At 49.1% G+C, this 15,286-nt stretch overlaps 1 protein-coding gene across 3 annotated transcripts in view; it reads left to right on the top strand.

Moving 5' to 3' along the window:
- CFAP74 (cilia and flagella associated protein 74) overlaps nucleotides 1–15,286 on the top strand; it is a 2,332,202-nt gene that overhangs the window by 1,145,038 nt on the left and 1,171,878 nt on the right. The window lies entirely within an intron of this gene.

Genomic DNA, 15,286 nt, shown 5'->3' with positions numbered 1-15,286 from the left:
AGTCAGATCCATCCATGACCTGTCCCAATCCCCCTGTCTGTCCCATCCCGTACAACATGAGGATACCACGCAGGGGCACCCACAAGACGACGACTGGCCATCCCCCACAAGCCCTGTGGCAAGGCAACATGAGGACAACACCCCCTCTGCGACACCCCCGCAAATGGCCATGGCCCAGCAGAGGCAACAGTCCCTCGACCAGTTGATCGAACAACAGCAGCAACTGGCCACACTCCTCAAGGACCATGCCGATGAATGTGGGGGCACTAAGGCAGACATAGAAACATCAACTGAGACACTTAGGGCAGAAATGGAGAGAGGCACAGAGACGCTAAGGGCACAAATTGAGAGAAGCACCGAGAGCCTGAGGGGGGAACTGCATGCGACGTCCAAAGACGTATGTGCCGAACTTGCCGCAGTGCGCCGTGTGCTCACTGAGCTCTCGCAAACCCTTAGGGACATGCATGGACGTGAGCAGGCAGACACATCATCCGTTGCAAGTTCCGTCCAGGGCAGCCACCAACGTAGATCTGGAAGGAACCTGCGCTCCACAGGCAGGGGTGCCCCTGATACCCGCAGAGGGGGCTTGCAATAGCGACAGCCCACTGACAATGAGCATCTTTGGACACTGGTGTTCGGGGGGGAGGTAGGAGGGTGGAGGGGGTGTGTTGGGCTCACTTGGGTGGCGGGTCGATAGGGTGTTCAACATGATATCACATTTGCCATAAACAGTGCACGATCAACCAATGAGATGTGTGGACATTGATCTTTGTGTACTAGGCCATCATAGGCGTACAGTCCATATTGTGCATGTCCCAGACACACACAGTGCCACGAGTCCCGTGTCCATGTATCAGCCACCAGGCGTGAGTGCTAGAAGCATGCATCAATGAGATGCTGACGAATGTCACGGGCCTCCGGTGCCTCGCAGACTCCATGAGGTGCTGCCACATCCCCACCCTCATCATGACCATCATCAGGTGCTTGCAGTTCTGCGTCAGGGGGCATGGGCACATTTCTACGTACGCACATGTTGTGGAGCATGACACATGCCATCACCATCTTAGCAACCTTCTCATGGCGGTACAGGAGTGCCCCGCCAGACCTGCTGAGGCAGCGGAAACGGCCCTTCAGTAGGCCGAATGCCTGTTCTATGACTACACGGGTACGTGAGTGGGCATGGTTGTAGTCCTCCTCATGCTGGTCCCGTGGGTTCCGGACTGGTGTGAGGAGCCATCTCTTCAGTGGATATCCAGCATCACCTGTATGTGGACGAGAAACGTATGATGTGGAATGCCATTGATACGTACGCACACCACCCCCCCTTCCTGCCAGTACATTGCCAATTCACATACCCCACATCATCATGCATGTAATGAGACTCACCGAGTAGCCAGGATCTGTTCCCTGCGTGTCGCTCCATGTAGCGTGGTATTGTAGAGTTCCTCAAGACCATAGAATCATGGGTTGATCCAGGGAATCTGGCACAACAATGTGTAATGATCCTGTTGGAGTCACACACCATTTGTACATTCAGGGAATGAAATTGTTTTCGGTTGCGGTACTGGGCCTCCATGGCATGTGGGACGACCAATTCAACATGGGTGCAGTCGATGGCACCAATGCAACCCGGTATGCCGGCAAGTGCATGGAATCCCACTTTTGTGTTGGTAATTTCCTGCTCCGAGCGTGGTAGAGAGATGTAGTCGTCTGCATGCTGCAGGAGGGCATCGAGCACTTGAAATAGTGTCCGTGAGAACAGTGGCTGAGAAATGCCATGCAACTGTCCGACTGTGTGCTGGTAGGTGCCTGTGGCCAGGAAGTGTAGTACAGACACCACCTTCAGTAGGGGTGGGATGGCGGTTGGGCTATCTATCATGCTGACAAGGTCAGCCTGTGTCATGTCCACAATGGCGGCTATGGTGTCCCGGTCCAGACGGTAGAGGGTGTGGATCTGCTCATCAGTGAGGTTGAACGGATGTGCTCGGAGGCGTGGGATTGTGGGCTGCCTGCGTGGTGGTAGTGGCTGTGCTGGTGGGCCTTGCTGGCCCTGCCTTGGCCTCCTCCTCCTCCTGCGTCTCCTCCGTGCGGCTGGTTGTAGTTGGTGTTCGTCTTCTTCTTGGAGTCGGAGCACTTGCAGTGCTATCAGGTCCCCCAGGGCCAACATCGCGAGTCCTGCCGGTAGCATTTCGGTGTGGTTGTGGGAGGAGACTGGCTGTGCAATTTATGTGTTTCCAGGCTGTATGGCCTCCACCTGTGGTGATTAATTCCACCTGTGCAAACTGCTCTCCCCTTTGGCCGAGCACGTCCCGCGCACAACGCTGCAAATCGGGGAATGGTATCTTGCTATTGCAATCATGTATTTGTACCCGATGGCCGTGTAAGATTGGTTGATATGTTCATTCTGCTGTGGTCCCATTGTTTCCCATACTATCTGTGCAGTCGCGAACGGACTTGTGAAGGGTCAGTGGAACGTAGTACTCGAGTAACGGTGGGCCCTCATGCATCACTGTACCGAGTTGCAACGACGGGCGGGGCGTCCCATTTGTGGGTGAAGGCAGTTGCCATTTTCACACACAGCCGCACTCGATGGAATAATTAGTGATTTCAAACGGCCACAGATGCCTTTTCGACGTGATGTTGCAAATGAGGAATTCGAAGGGCGGCGCTTTCGGTTTCCAGCTAGCGGCGAGGAGATGCCCACAGGTCTGACTGCAAATGTAACGTTCTATTGTTGAATGTCCTTGAGACAGGGCCCATGGCGAGGGAGCAATGATTGATATGAATAGGTTGGGATGCGCAATAGCTACGTGGGCGATGAGGCAGGCCGTTCCCAAATACATGTTACTTCACAACACTGGAATTACGGGCTGGGGCACTGTGGATTTAGCAGGCTGCATTACGCACAGACTCAATGGATGTTTCTAATGTTATGTGAGTAATTATTCATGCGTTTTGATCCCGGGATGAGGGAATGATGAATGGATGCATGGGCAGGTGATTTGATACAGAGTTTGCCATGTACAGGGCTTCTTGGGATCTGTTCGCCTCCCCTACGCTATGTGATGCAGGGCTGCCATAGTGGGACCATCGTCTATCTGGCCTTGTTGAGCCCTCCCTGTCTCGACGCGCCCTCAGACACTTGTGTCCATGCACGTTAACATTCCCATCTGATGGATTCTGTTTTGACAGACGCATGCACAGGTACACTCGTTTGTGATGGTGTTTGCACCTCGATATAGATGGTCATGAGTCGCAAGTGGTTTTGGGGTGGTGATGATCCTTTTGAGTGGGCTAGCATGCATATGGCTGTGGATTTCGTGTGATCATTGAAGTGAGTTGTTCGAATGCAGTTCTGATGGCCATTCTGTTCTTGTTCTTTTCTTTTGGTTGACAGGTATCTCCTCCCCTTTTGCCACTGCCATCTGTATGCCACTCCTGCAGATGGATTTTACTCCCGACACCTGCTGCTTCGTGTTAATCAGTGGAGCAGCATTACGATCTTATGGGACGATCGCCAATGGCCCACATGCCCTTACGCAGTACTGGTGGCTCGGAGCAACATTTCGGCCTTTCAGCTAGACTAGTGCCTCCCCATTGGGTCGGCCCTGCGGTTCTGTGCGCTTCCATGTTGCCTTTTCGTACGTGATTGTGGCTCTGTGTACCATGGGGGAACAGGGCGACACACAGGTAGTGGCTGGTCATTTCTTGCGGATGCAGCCCACAATGGTGATTAGTGTTTTGTAGTTCATGGCCTGATGGCTGTATGGGCTTGGTGACTTTGATGTGCATTAAATTTCTATTCTGATTTGGCCCGTGTAGCGTTTTTCTTTGCAAGTGATGTGGCATATGCCTATTTGGGGGGCGATGTATTGTGAGGAGATCTGCATTGGGTTCCAGCTTCGGGGTTTAGTTGCGTGGTACTGTGCTGGGCGCGTTTGCCTACGAAGCACAGTGAGGTCAGGGATGGGGGCTGCCAATATGACTGTTTGAATGTTGTCATGCTCAGGGGCGGGGGATTGGGTTTTGTGTAACAGATGCCGGTCAGCCAGGTGGACTGGTGGAATGATGTGATTTTCGGAATATTGCTGGTCACAGGTGCCTGTGTTTGCGTGCGTTTCTTGGTGGGGGACTGTGGTCATGTCCATTGGGATGGCTTCTGTATTCGTGCCATCTGTGCCCTGCAGCTCCCATTGGCCCCTCTTGTGTTTCTTTTGTTCGTTGCCATGCAGGGGTGACTTGTACATTTCAATGGTTGCATTGTGACTTCATTGCACCTACGGGGAGTTGTACTTTGTGGGCAGGGAGCGGTGTACAGGCACTCAGTGGGGCCGTTTACGGTTGATTCGCGATGCCGTACTTCTCGCCATGGCGGAATGGTACATTACGCCATGCCTGATGGCGTTAGGTACATGTCCGCTAGGGTCGGAATTGGCGTACCCTTGCGCCATGGTGGTGTTTGCGGTTTGGCATGGCGCGCGCGCGCGTGCTTGGTGCAGTTAGCGTTGGCGTTCACTACGGTGTCGCTAATGGCTTCGTACTTTCCGGTGACGGGTCATAGTCGCACCGAGCGCTATTCGATGGCGGAATTGCATTTCCGCCATCGTTTTCCCCTTTCCGCCAGGGTCGTAATGAGGGCCACAGTGTTAAATCTACAAACAGGACCATGCCCCTAGTTAGAAACGTCCCTCACGCATGTTCGGTACCCAATGATCAGTCCCTTGTCTTTGCACTGGATGGCACTGCAGCCCTGCGTGGCAGCTGCACTTCACGTGTAATTTCTTCTACTCCTAACGGTGTGAGGACAGGAGGCGTAGACAAGGTAGGGCCTGAGTGGGCAAGACCCACCCAATATCCATAAATGTCTACTCAGCAGCCCTGTGTGGAGATTTACAGATGTCGCAATGCAGGCTGATCAGCAAGGGTTGCTCTCTGGCTCATTCTCACGTGTCCGGAACCAGGAAGCGCTCCCTGCTTCCTAGTTGCTGTCTGCTGCTGCGGTGGAGCACAGGAGCCTGTAGTCAACTGAGCAGGTTGCAGCCGAGGAGCCATGCATAGTCTGGTAGAAAACAGGTAAGGAAAAAAACTTTTTTGTTTGTGGGTATTCGTTTGTACGAGGATTTATGTATGTATGTATGAATGTAGGCATGATATGTCATTTATTAACGCACTTGTACACAAGTGTTTCTAGGCGCGACAAGACAAGGGGCCTCATTCCGAGTAGGGCGCAAAGGGATACCGGGCACCGTTAAGGACATTGGTGCCGGTAATCCCTTTGCGCCCTACTACGAGGTCCCTTAGCGGACCCACAATGGGTGCCTGGTTTTACCAGGCGCCCTTAGCGGGAGCCGCTAGGGGACCAGAGAGCTAATAACAGGTCCGCAAATTGCGGTACCGTTATTAGCTACTTCCCCATTCCCATTGAGCCCTATGGAGGCTGAAATGGGAATGGGGAATGGTTTTTTCAATGGGGATTTACCGGTCCCTCCAAGGTCGGAATGGACCGGTAAATCCCGATTGAATCAGGGCGGTCTCGGTACCGGTATGGGAGGTAGTTATGGCGCAAATAGCGCCATGATTACCTCCATACTCGGAATGAGGCCCAAGGAAGGGGAGACAAAGAGAGGACAAAACAAAGGATCTTACTAGACCTTGGGGGTCATTACGAGTTTGGAGGCAGCCACGGTGCTCTTAGCGCCATGGCTGCCTCCAAACCTGGGTCCGGGTCCGGTTTGACAGAATGGGGACTTACCGGGTCATTCCGACCTTGGAGGACCCAGTAAGTCCCCATTCTGTAGACCATTCCCCATTCCCATTGAGGGAATGGGAAAGGCGCTAATAACGGGCCGGCAAATTGCGGGCCCATTATTAGCTCCAAGGTCCCTTAACGGGACCCGCATAGAACCACTGGTCAGACCAGCCGTTCCTGCTGGGACCCGCTAAGGGACCTCAGAATAGGGCGGTAAGGGTTACCGGCACCAGCATCATTACCGGTGACCGTTAACCCTTACGCCCAACTCGGAATGAGGCCCCTTGTGTTATTCAGATCGTGCAAGTGCAAAGGGAGGGGAGAGGGGAAGTGCCAGGGGGAGGGAGGGTGAAAGTGCAGAAGGGCAGAACTCAAGTAAGTGCCGCTGGGGTGGCCAGCTCTGAGTAAGTGCAAGGAGGCAGGGGACTGTAGGGTTGCAGATACAGTCCGTAAGTGTGCAGTAAGCCTGGAGGCAGTGCATGGGGCTACCGGTCGAGAGGGAGCCTGATGTCCATTAAGGTTCAGAAGGTGGCCAGGTTACCAGTTGGTGCAACAGCCAAGTACATCAGCAAGGGAGAGGGAGCGAAAAAGCAGAAGTGAAAAGGAAGATCTTGAGTTGTTTCCGGAACCGTAGGTAGTCCTGCCCACGTTTGAGAGAGGCAGGGAGGCTGTTCCAGAGGGAGGCACCAGCTGAGGAGAGAGATCTTCCCCCACTCTCTGCCTGGAGAAGCGTCTGACCCTCAGAGAGTTGGAGGTGGATGAGCAAAGGGCTCGAGAAGAAAAGTGCTTAGGAAGAGAGTTGGATATAGTGTGGTCCCCAACCCCAGAAAGCCTGGTGGACAATGCAGAGGGTCTTGAAATTGATCTTTGCAGTCACCGGGAGCCAGTGGAGAGATTTCAGGGCTGGAGAGATATGATCCCTGGGCTTGATGCCAAGGACAAGTCTTGCAGTCCTTTTCTGGATTAGTTGCAGAGGGTGAAGAGTAGAGGCAGTTAGATTTAGAAAGAGGCTATAGCAGTAGTCCAGCTTAGAGAGAACCAGGGCTCTGGAAACAGTGAGCATCTGGGGGAAAGTGAGAAAAGGAAGGATACCTCTGAGGGGATGCAGCTGTTAGTGGGACTTCTTAGAAAGGTCTGTGATGTGAGGATAGAAGGAGAGAGTGGAGGCAAAGATGACAACAAGGTTCTTTGCCTCACTGGAAGGCACAGGGAGAGGGCCCAAGGAGGCAGACCAGAGTGAACGAGGGAAAGCGGGAGCAGGGGTCCCAATGAGAATGATCTCAGTCTTACTGGTATTAAGGCAGAGATCGTTGGAGGCACACCATTTCTGAATCGCGGATAGACAGTCAGGAATGAGCGAGACAGGAGAGGAGGCCAATGGAAGCCTGAAGGAGAGCTGAGTGTCATCCGCATAACACTGAAAGTTAGAGGAGAAGGTAGAGATGAGGTGGGCCAGAGGTGCCAAGTAAAGGTTGTAAAATCAGGGTGAGGGATAGGAGTCCTGGGGAACACCACATGTGGAGAGAGAGGTGTTGGAGAGAAAGGACCCAAGTTGGACTTGGGTGGGCTGATCTTGGAGTAAAGAATTCAACCAGGCTAGGGCCTGATCCATGAGACCATTGATCAGGATGGCGTGGTTGACTGCGTCCGACGCAGAGGAAAGATCAAGGATCATGAGGGCAGAAGGAAGGCTAGAGTCGAGATTAGAGGGCAGGTCTTCACGGGTGTTCAGGAGAGCTGTTTCCGTGCTTCTGGCTGCTCTGAAGCCTGACTGATGGTCATGGAGACAACCAACAGATTCAGTATGGAGAGTAAGCTGGGTGATGGCCAACTTTTCCAGGCGTTTGCCTAGGAAAGGAGTGATAGAGATAGGGCGGTAGTTTGCCGAAGAGGAAGGATCAGCAGATGGATTTTTAAGGACAGGGTGCACAAGGGAGTGCTTTAGAGGGGAGGGGAACATTCCATTGTCAAAAGAGTGATCGCAGAAATTGGCCAAGGCTGGAGCGAGGATGTCGATGTGGTCTTTAATGGTTCTGGAGGAGCAGGCGAGCACCTGCATGGACGACACCTTCATAGATCAGATGCCCTCCACTTCCTCTCAGCAACCCTACACTTGGGTCAAAATCATACCTATAGTTGCACTTGGAGGTAGGCTTCAAACGGATCCTCATGAAAGGGGCAAGGACATCAAGAGTGTTAGAGATAGAGAGATGCAGGTTAGAGAGGGCTGTGTCCAAGTGTGAGTCAGCCGAAGGTGTAGTAGGAGGAGGAGAGAAAGTAGCGGTGAAAGCCTCCGCTGTCACACGCTTCAAGGGCCAGATGACCGAGAAGGTGGGTGGCAGTGCTGGGGTTGGCTTCAGATGGGGGATAGAGAGCGTCAGGTGGGAGTAGAGCAGAAATTGGTCAGTCCAAGAGAGGGGAGTGGTGAGAGGGTTAGAGAGGGAGATTTCTGAAGAGATGAGAACATCAAGGGTGTGTCGGGCCTGAGGGTAAAATAGAAAGAGAGAGAGTCACAGAGATTGCGAAAGAGCCCAGACGAGGGGTTAGAAGCATCCAGATGGATGTTAAGGTCTCAGAGGAGGCGAAGTTGAGAGGTAGAGACAAGGAGAGTAGAGGAGACGTCGGCCCACTCAGAGAGGAAATGGGCGACCTGGCCAGGTGGCCTGTAAATGGTGGCCACAGTAAGAGAGAGGCCAGGAGAGAGAGAGAGAAAGAGCCTGCAGACCAGGCATTCAAGGGAAGAGTAGGCCTGCGTAGGAATGGCAGAAGCAGGGGTCCACTCTGAAAAGATCAGAGTTACTCCACCTCCTGGATGATTGGTTCTGGGTTTGTAGAAGATCTTGTAGCCTTCAGGGAGAAGAGTGTCAAAACACATGACAGAACTGGATGTGAAGTCTCTGTGAGAGCGAGGACATCCAGGTCAAGATCTCTGAGGAGGTGACAGAATTCAGAGGAGTGTTTGACAGCAACGTGAGAGTTGAGAGTAGCGACGTGAAACAGGTTGTCACATTTGAAAGTCTTCAGTGGATGGGTACAAGCATGAGGTACGTCCTGTTGATGTTAGAGGGGCCCAAGAGTGGGCAGAGGAGGAAGAGGAGCATGCCAGACAGGTGACAGAAGGTGTAGCAGGAGAAGGAAGGAAGTTGATAAGACGCAGGAAACGCCTATCAAAAAGGAGGAGATTGAGCTGAGGGCCCTCGACGAGGATGGTGCCATTCAGGTAGACATTATTGATGGTCTTGGAGGAGTGGAAGGAAGCCAAGAGGACCTCCCACCTGGTGCTACCATTAATTGGAGAGGAAGAAACAGGAGAGGGAATGGAGACCATATGAGGGGTCCATAGGCCTGGAGAGGGAACGACAAAGAGGATGTTGGTAAGAGTCTGTCTGGAGGAAGCTCTAGTGTAGGTATCAACGATAGGGAAGCCTGGGTTGGATACCAGGAATTCCCTCTTGAACTTCTTCCTTCCTGACTTAGTGAGAGGGATAGGATAGGAGATAGGATAGCAGTGAGAGAAGATGGGGGAAAGGGAGAGCACCATAGGGGTGCTAGGAGTATGGTAGGACGAGCAGGGGGCAGTAAGAAGGAGAGACGCACATGCCATAGTTGCGCAGTGGCGGATGTGCGGATGGGGAGGGCCAGACACGGGGGAACACCCAAGAGGGCTAGACAGATGATGCACAGCAGTCACGGAAGCACATGAGGGGTGGGGACCTACTGGGCAGAAAAGGCCAAGGTTTTCAACACAGCAGCAATGCAAAAACATCCTAAAGGGGGAAAAGGCCAATATTTTTTAACACAGCAGCAATGCAAAAACACCCAGGTTCAACTTTCCTAAAAGGGAGATAGGCCAGTAAATCAATGAATGTCAGTGGAGCAGAGTCAGGAATTTGAGAAACACAGGGTAACTAAGATGCTGTAAGTAGGGAGACGGGAGGAGTGTAAGGGGCGGTAAGAAGAGGTGCTGGGGAACTCGCCTCCTGAGCCATTGTCTGAGTGGTGGCAATGGTTCACGGCCTGTGAAGGGGGTATGGGGAAGGGAGTATCTGTAAGTGCACGCGTATGAATGAAATAAGTGTGAATGGTGTACATGGGTGCACGTGTGAATGAGAATGCTGTATGAATGTTCTAGGTGCTTGGTTAAATGATAGAAAAGCTGTATGGGTTTGTGACGGGTGTGTAAATGTGTATGAATGCATGTGTGTATTAATTTGTGTGTGTTGGTCTGTGCATGCACAGCTGGTGCCCAGATGGGCAATGGGGCGTGTACAGTTTTTGACAGGGGCATGACATGTTTTACTGGCATTTTTGGGCAAAGCAAAGCCATCTTGAATGTTATTACGTGAAGGAGGGTTTGGGGTGGGGGGAGGATACTGCAATAGGGGCTGGCTGGGTACCACTGTGGCCTGGAATGTTGTACTTACATTATGGGAAATGGTAACAGGATCATTTTTTCTGCATGTGGAGGGAGGGCATGTTTCCTTACTGTGGCATGGCATTTTCTTTACTGGTGTTGCGGTTAAAGGCAACATGGTGAGTGTTCTTACACTGCAGAGGTGAGGGCATGTGTCCTTACTGTGGGATGGCATTTGTTTTACTGGTTTCCAGGCCAAAGGCAACATGATGAGTGTTCCTACACAGGGGAGGATAGAGCATGTTTCCTATGACATTGCATTTTATTTTTTACTGGTGTCAAGATCAAAGGAAACATGATGCTTGTTCGTAGATGTGGGGGCATTTGTGCAACACTCAAGGCAATGTTTTCTTACTGTGGCATGGCATTTTCTACTGGGACAAATACAACATGATGAGTGTTATTAAATGCGGAGACGGGGATATTTTGTTGCCAGCAAGGGCATGATTTCTTACTGTAGCATGTCTTTTCTTTTACTGGCATTAAGGCAAAGCCAAAACAAAGAGGTGATGGCTGGAAGGTTTAGAATGATTCTTAACCACTGGCGTTGCTCTGGGCAACCCTCCAGACCACCGTTCTTCGCCTGCCAAGCCATTACAGAAGGGGAAGACCATATGCAAATCAGGCTTGGCCCACCCTCAAAAGGGGCAGTCCAGCCCGAACTGCTAGGTCACATCCCTTCTGCACGAGACCACAAGCATCCCCAAACTTGTTTCACCCTTGTTGAGGCTCATCAGTGAGGAGTAGCTTGGGTCTCTAGGCCCAGCAGGAACGGGACCCACGTCTGGGCATACCTGTCCCACTCGGGCTGACAAAGCAAAAACAAAGAGGTGATGGCTGGTAGGTTTAGAATGAATCTTAACCACTGGCGTTGCTCTGGGAAACCCTCCAGACCACTGTTCTTCGCCTGCCAAGCCATTACAGAAGGGGAAAGACCATATGCAAATCAGGCTTGGCCCCAACCCAAAAGGGGCAGTCCAGCCCGAACTGCTAGGTCACATCCATTCTGCACGAGAACACAAGCATCCCCAAACATGTTTCGCCCTTGTTGGGGCTCATCAGTGAGGAGTAGCTTGGGTCTCTAGGCCCAGCAGGCACGGGACCCACGTCTGGGCATACCCGTCCCACTCGGGGTGACAAGTAAAAACAAAGAGGTGATGGCTGGAAGGTTTCGAATGAATCTTAACCACTGTCGTTGCTCTTTTTTTCTTTTTTCATTAAGGCATAGCCAACAGGAGTATGTTCTTATGTGGGAATACTGGTACATATTAGCAGAGTCAGCATTAACATGCTCTGTTATAGTATTAGTACTGGCATTATATTCAGAGCAAACATGAATATGTTTTTATGTGGAAATACTGGCATATCTAGGTGCACCAGCATGGTCATGTATGGGCACAATCAGTATGAACATGGTTTTTACACATGCAGATTGCTGCAGTGGACAAAGACATTATGAAAATGCGTTGGAAAGTGCTCCTATTCATTATTGGCGATTTTGCATAAAGCGCCAGAGGACCACTCTGGTGGTGATAGTGCGCGGTACAAATATCCTTTAACATTAACATCAACATCTAATGGATTTTTTTATGCCTTACTCTTCAAAACCAATTGTAAATTGTAAACACTGGTGCTTTTTACCTAATTTGTCAGAGAAAGTGTACAGTAGAATTCACCATTTTAACCCCCACCCACCCCTTGATTGGTTAGCTCACACTCTCTATGCTCTGACACTCCTGTGCATTCAGCTGGGGCAGAACAAACCTGCTTTCCTCTGCGGGATCCCCTCGGCGCGGGCCCTTCTACATTATGTCCAGAACCCTCTTGTTAGACGGTCTGGTCTACGCCTCTCGGTTGCGCCAAGGGAGGGGGTACTAATGGTTGCTGTCAATGGGAAGATCCATGATAGGATGATACGGTGTGACCTTTTAGTGAGTGGAGCCAGCAGTGAGGGTGGTAATGGGCTGTAGTGACCATTAACACCCACTTTGATACCTTAAAGCCATATTCTTGAACTTGCTTCAAAGACTATTTGCCTTTAGACCATGTTCTTCATTACCCAGAATGCCCCTTTTCTTCAAAGTCTGCACAATCAACACATTTCTTTACTGAAGTGGGATGCCAGTTTTTAAAAAAATTATTTGTCCTTTTAGAGTAATCAAAGACTTGTTTTGATATAACCTTAATTGCACATTTCTTTTTTGGTACCTAAAGAACTATTGTTGTTTTGGGTGCTGCCTTGCTGTCTTACACCCCCAGCCCCACCTTGATGTGTATTGCCTTCCCTCGGCCATGCTACTTTAAAGAAAAGAAGAATGCATACGATTTCTGCCAGACCTGTTTCACCTTTATGATTGAGATGGTAGGGAAGCATGAGCTGCTTTGTGGTATGCCCTTTGCCAGTAGTTTTGTCTTGGGGGTCTTTTAAGGTGACTCTAGTCAATCACATTGGTTGAAGCAGTCACATCTCACACGTTTTACTGAAACACATTAAAGTATGCATTGATGCAATTCCTAAAACTGCCTGAAGCCAAGTGGCCATCGGCTGAAATGTAGTCTGCACAGTCATGCATTGCATTGTAATATGTCTGTAACATAATCACACTTTTGGCTGAACTTGCAGAGTTAGGTTTAGCTTTTCAGGTTAGCCATAGGGTTATTGATCGCACCAGAATTAAGGGTCACTTTAACGTTAGGCACAGAACTAGGTGCAGCTTTAATCTTAGCATTAGGTTTAGGACACAATCTATCCGGGGAATAGACCGCCGTCCTTGCCCTTCAGACTACAGCCTGCCTTCTGTATTGGAATGTTAGTAAAGGTAACACTTTCTGTGCTACAAAACAACATACCTGCACCAGAAAACACTAATAATAAAAATGAACGTAGCATCAATATAATACTGGTCTCAAGCTTTGGTCAACCAAGCGAGGTTTGTAAAAGCTGGGTAGCCACCCTCAATGAAGAGCATAATGAATTAGTCAGAAGAGGTGGTTAGGTAGCCAATTTAGAGACGGCGGGCCCAACGTGTCTACATATGGCAGCTTGCCCACCGAATGATAGTTTGATCCTGTACAGATCACCTTATTTTACTGTATTGTACTATCTTTGGTGAAATGGTTTACCTTCTCATATTCTGATAGCATTGTTTAGCCTGCTCTTTGTTTTCATTTAGGCCATTTCAGTGGAACCACAGGAGGGAGACGACCAAATGCCAGAGTACTCTAGCAAGCTTATTTTAAGGACACACAAAGCAGTTTGTTTTTGTTCAAAAATATCAAAGGGTCTTCTTCACATCATGAATAACAATCTGAAAATCTTTGTCAAAAAATGACTATAACAGGGTGAAAGTATCACAAACCTTTTTTAGCTGGTGTATTTTAATCTTCATAATAGTATAGACAACAAAGTGTCAGGGTCCGGCTTGACTGAATTCCACAGGAGCTGATGCTGGCCCCACAGACCCTCACCAGGAGTTCACCTCTCAACCCTTAAATATAAGCTGAGCTGAAAACCCCAAGAAAGGGAAAGGGGAATTTGGAGAAAATAACAACGGAGACACTGCAGCCCTGCAACCGTCTGGTAGGCTCTGGTATCTGTGGTAAACAAATACACCTGGTTACTTATATGATAAGAAAAACTTCTTTTCTAAAATTATTCTAAATAAACTCTAAACTCTTTACCTCTTAAACCTCAGTAAAAGATTTAGAGGCTAGTAATCTGTGTGGAATATCTTGTAAATATATCTTGTGTTGTGCATATAGTTCAAGCCACTCAAGTCTCTTTAGAATCCTAAAGTGATGGCCTTTGCAAACACCTTTTCAGAACCAGATATTCTTCTTGCTTCAAAGTTCTTTTAACCTTATGTAGTTTTCAATGCTTTCATAAATTGCAGTCTTTCTCTCAAGTATTGAATTCCATTTGCATAAATTACATTAAATAATATTCTTTAACTTCCTGGAATACTGCTTTCCTTCTGCGTGTGAATTGTTTCCTTATTTACACAAAGAACGTATAGTTTCTTCCTTAAATAGCGTGTGCGATAAACACGTGAAATCAGAAGACGTGAAGAATTGTCCTCGCGTTTAAAATACACACGCGATTCTTTACAAAACCCGCGCGCGTGAAAAAATCCGTAAACGCGATAAAAAATAACACGCGCTGGTTAAAATGGACTCGTGCTCTATCGCTACCGAACTCACGTGGAGAAACGAAACGTATTTCACGTAAAACAGTTCACGCGTTTAAAACAACTCGCGCTTCATCAAAATGGACTTGCGCTCTATCGCAAACCAACACGCGCTTTCTCATGAGACGTCTTTCACGTTAAAAATGTACACGCGCTAAAATTCGCTCGCTCAATTCATTTGGGCACGCGCTCTATCACTCTGAATACCCGCGCGCTTTCAAAAACACGTAAACGACGACTTGCGAGCTCGCGCACACATTAAACAGTCTTGAAGAACATTACACGCAGTTAATTAACCTTAAACTCCTACGCACTATCTTCAAGCTTGTTTTCCTTATAATAACTTTAACTGTAAATGCCTCTTTTCTCAAATGAATTTGAAATTTGTTAACTCTTTAAGTTTTCTTATAAAAGAAAATGAAAGTTCACTGTGACAATCTTAAAATCTTTAAAAGAACGATCCCACCTGATGACTTCTTGTTCAAACTGGATCAGCAAACGATATTCTTACTTCTTTGGTAGATTTTCTGAGCTCTGAAAAGGCCTTACTTAAGGAGCTTAACTAATGTACATCCAGCCACTGAATTTCTCTGGATGAAAGGCAGTTTAGAATCTTGCTCACCTCCCAAGAATCAAACCCATTGTCCTCTCCACCAATCAGGCAAACCAAACATATCATTGTTCCTTTAACCAATCAGATTAAGTTTCTTTCGCTCCATCTTGACTTGGGCAAGCACAATGTTAATTCTATGTACAAACTCTTCCTGTTACTAACCCAGCCAGTCCTGACAGCACAACTAACCCAGCCAGCTCTGAAGGCACAATGTTAATCTTGTTACTCTTCCTGTTACTAACCCAGCCAGTCCTGACACCCAGATGAGATATTTTAGGTTTACATCAATTGGTATTCAGATACTTGTTAATTCCATATATGAT

Source organism: Ambystoma mexicanum, chromosome 8, assembly GCF_040938575.1.
Source record: "Ambystoma mexicanum isolate Mex_15411 chromosome 8, UKY_AmexF1_1, whole genome shotgun sequence".
Lineage (NCBI taxonomy): Eukaryota > Metazoa > Chordata > Amphibia > Caudata > Ambystomatidae > Ambystoma > Ambystoma mexicanum.
The sequence above is the reverse complement of the archived record's forward strand: the minus strand, read 5'-3'. Positions and strand labels throughout refer to the sequence as shown.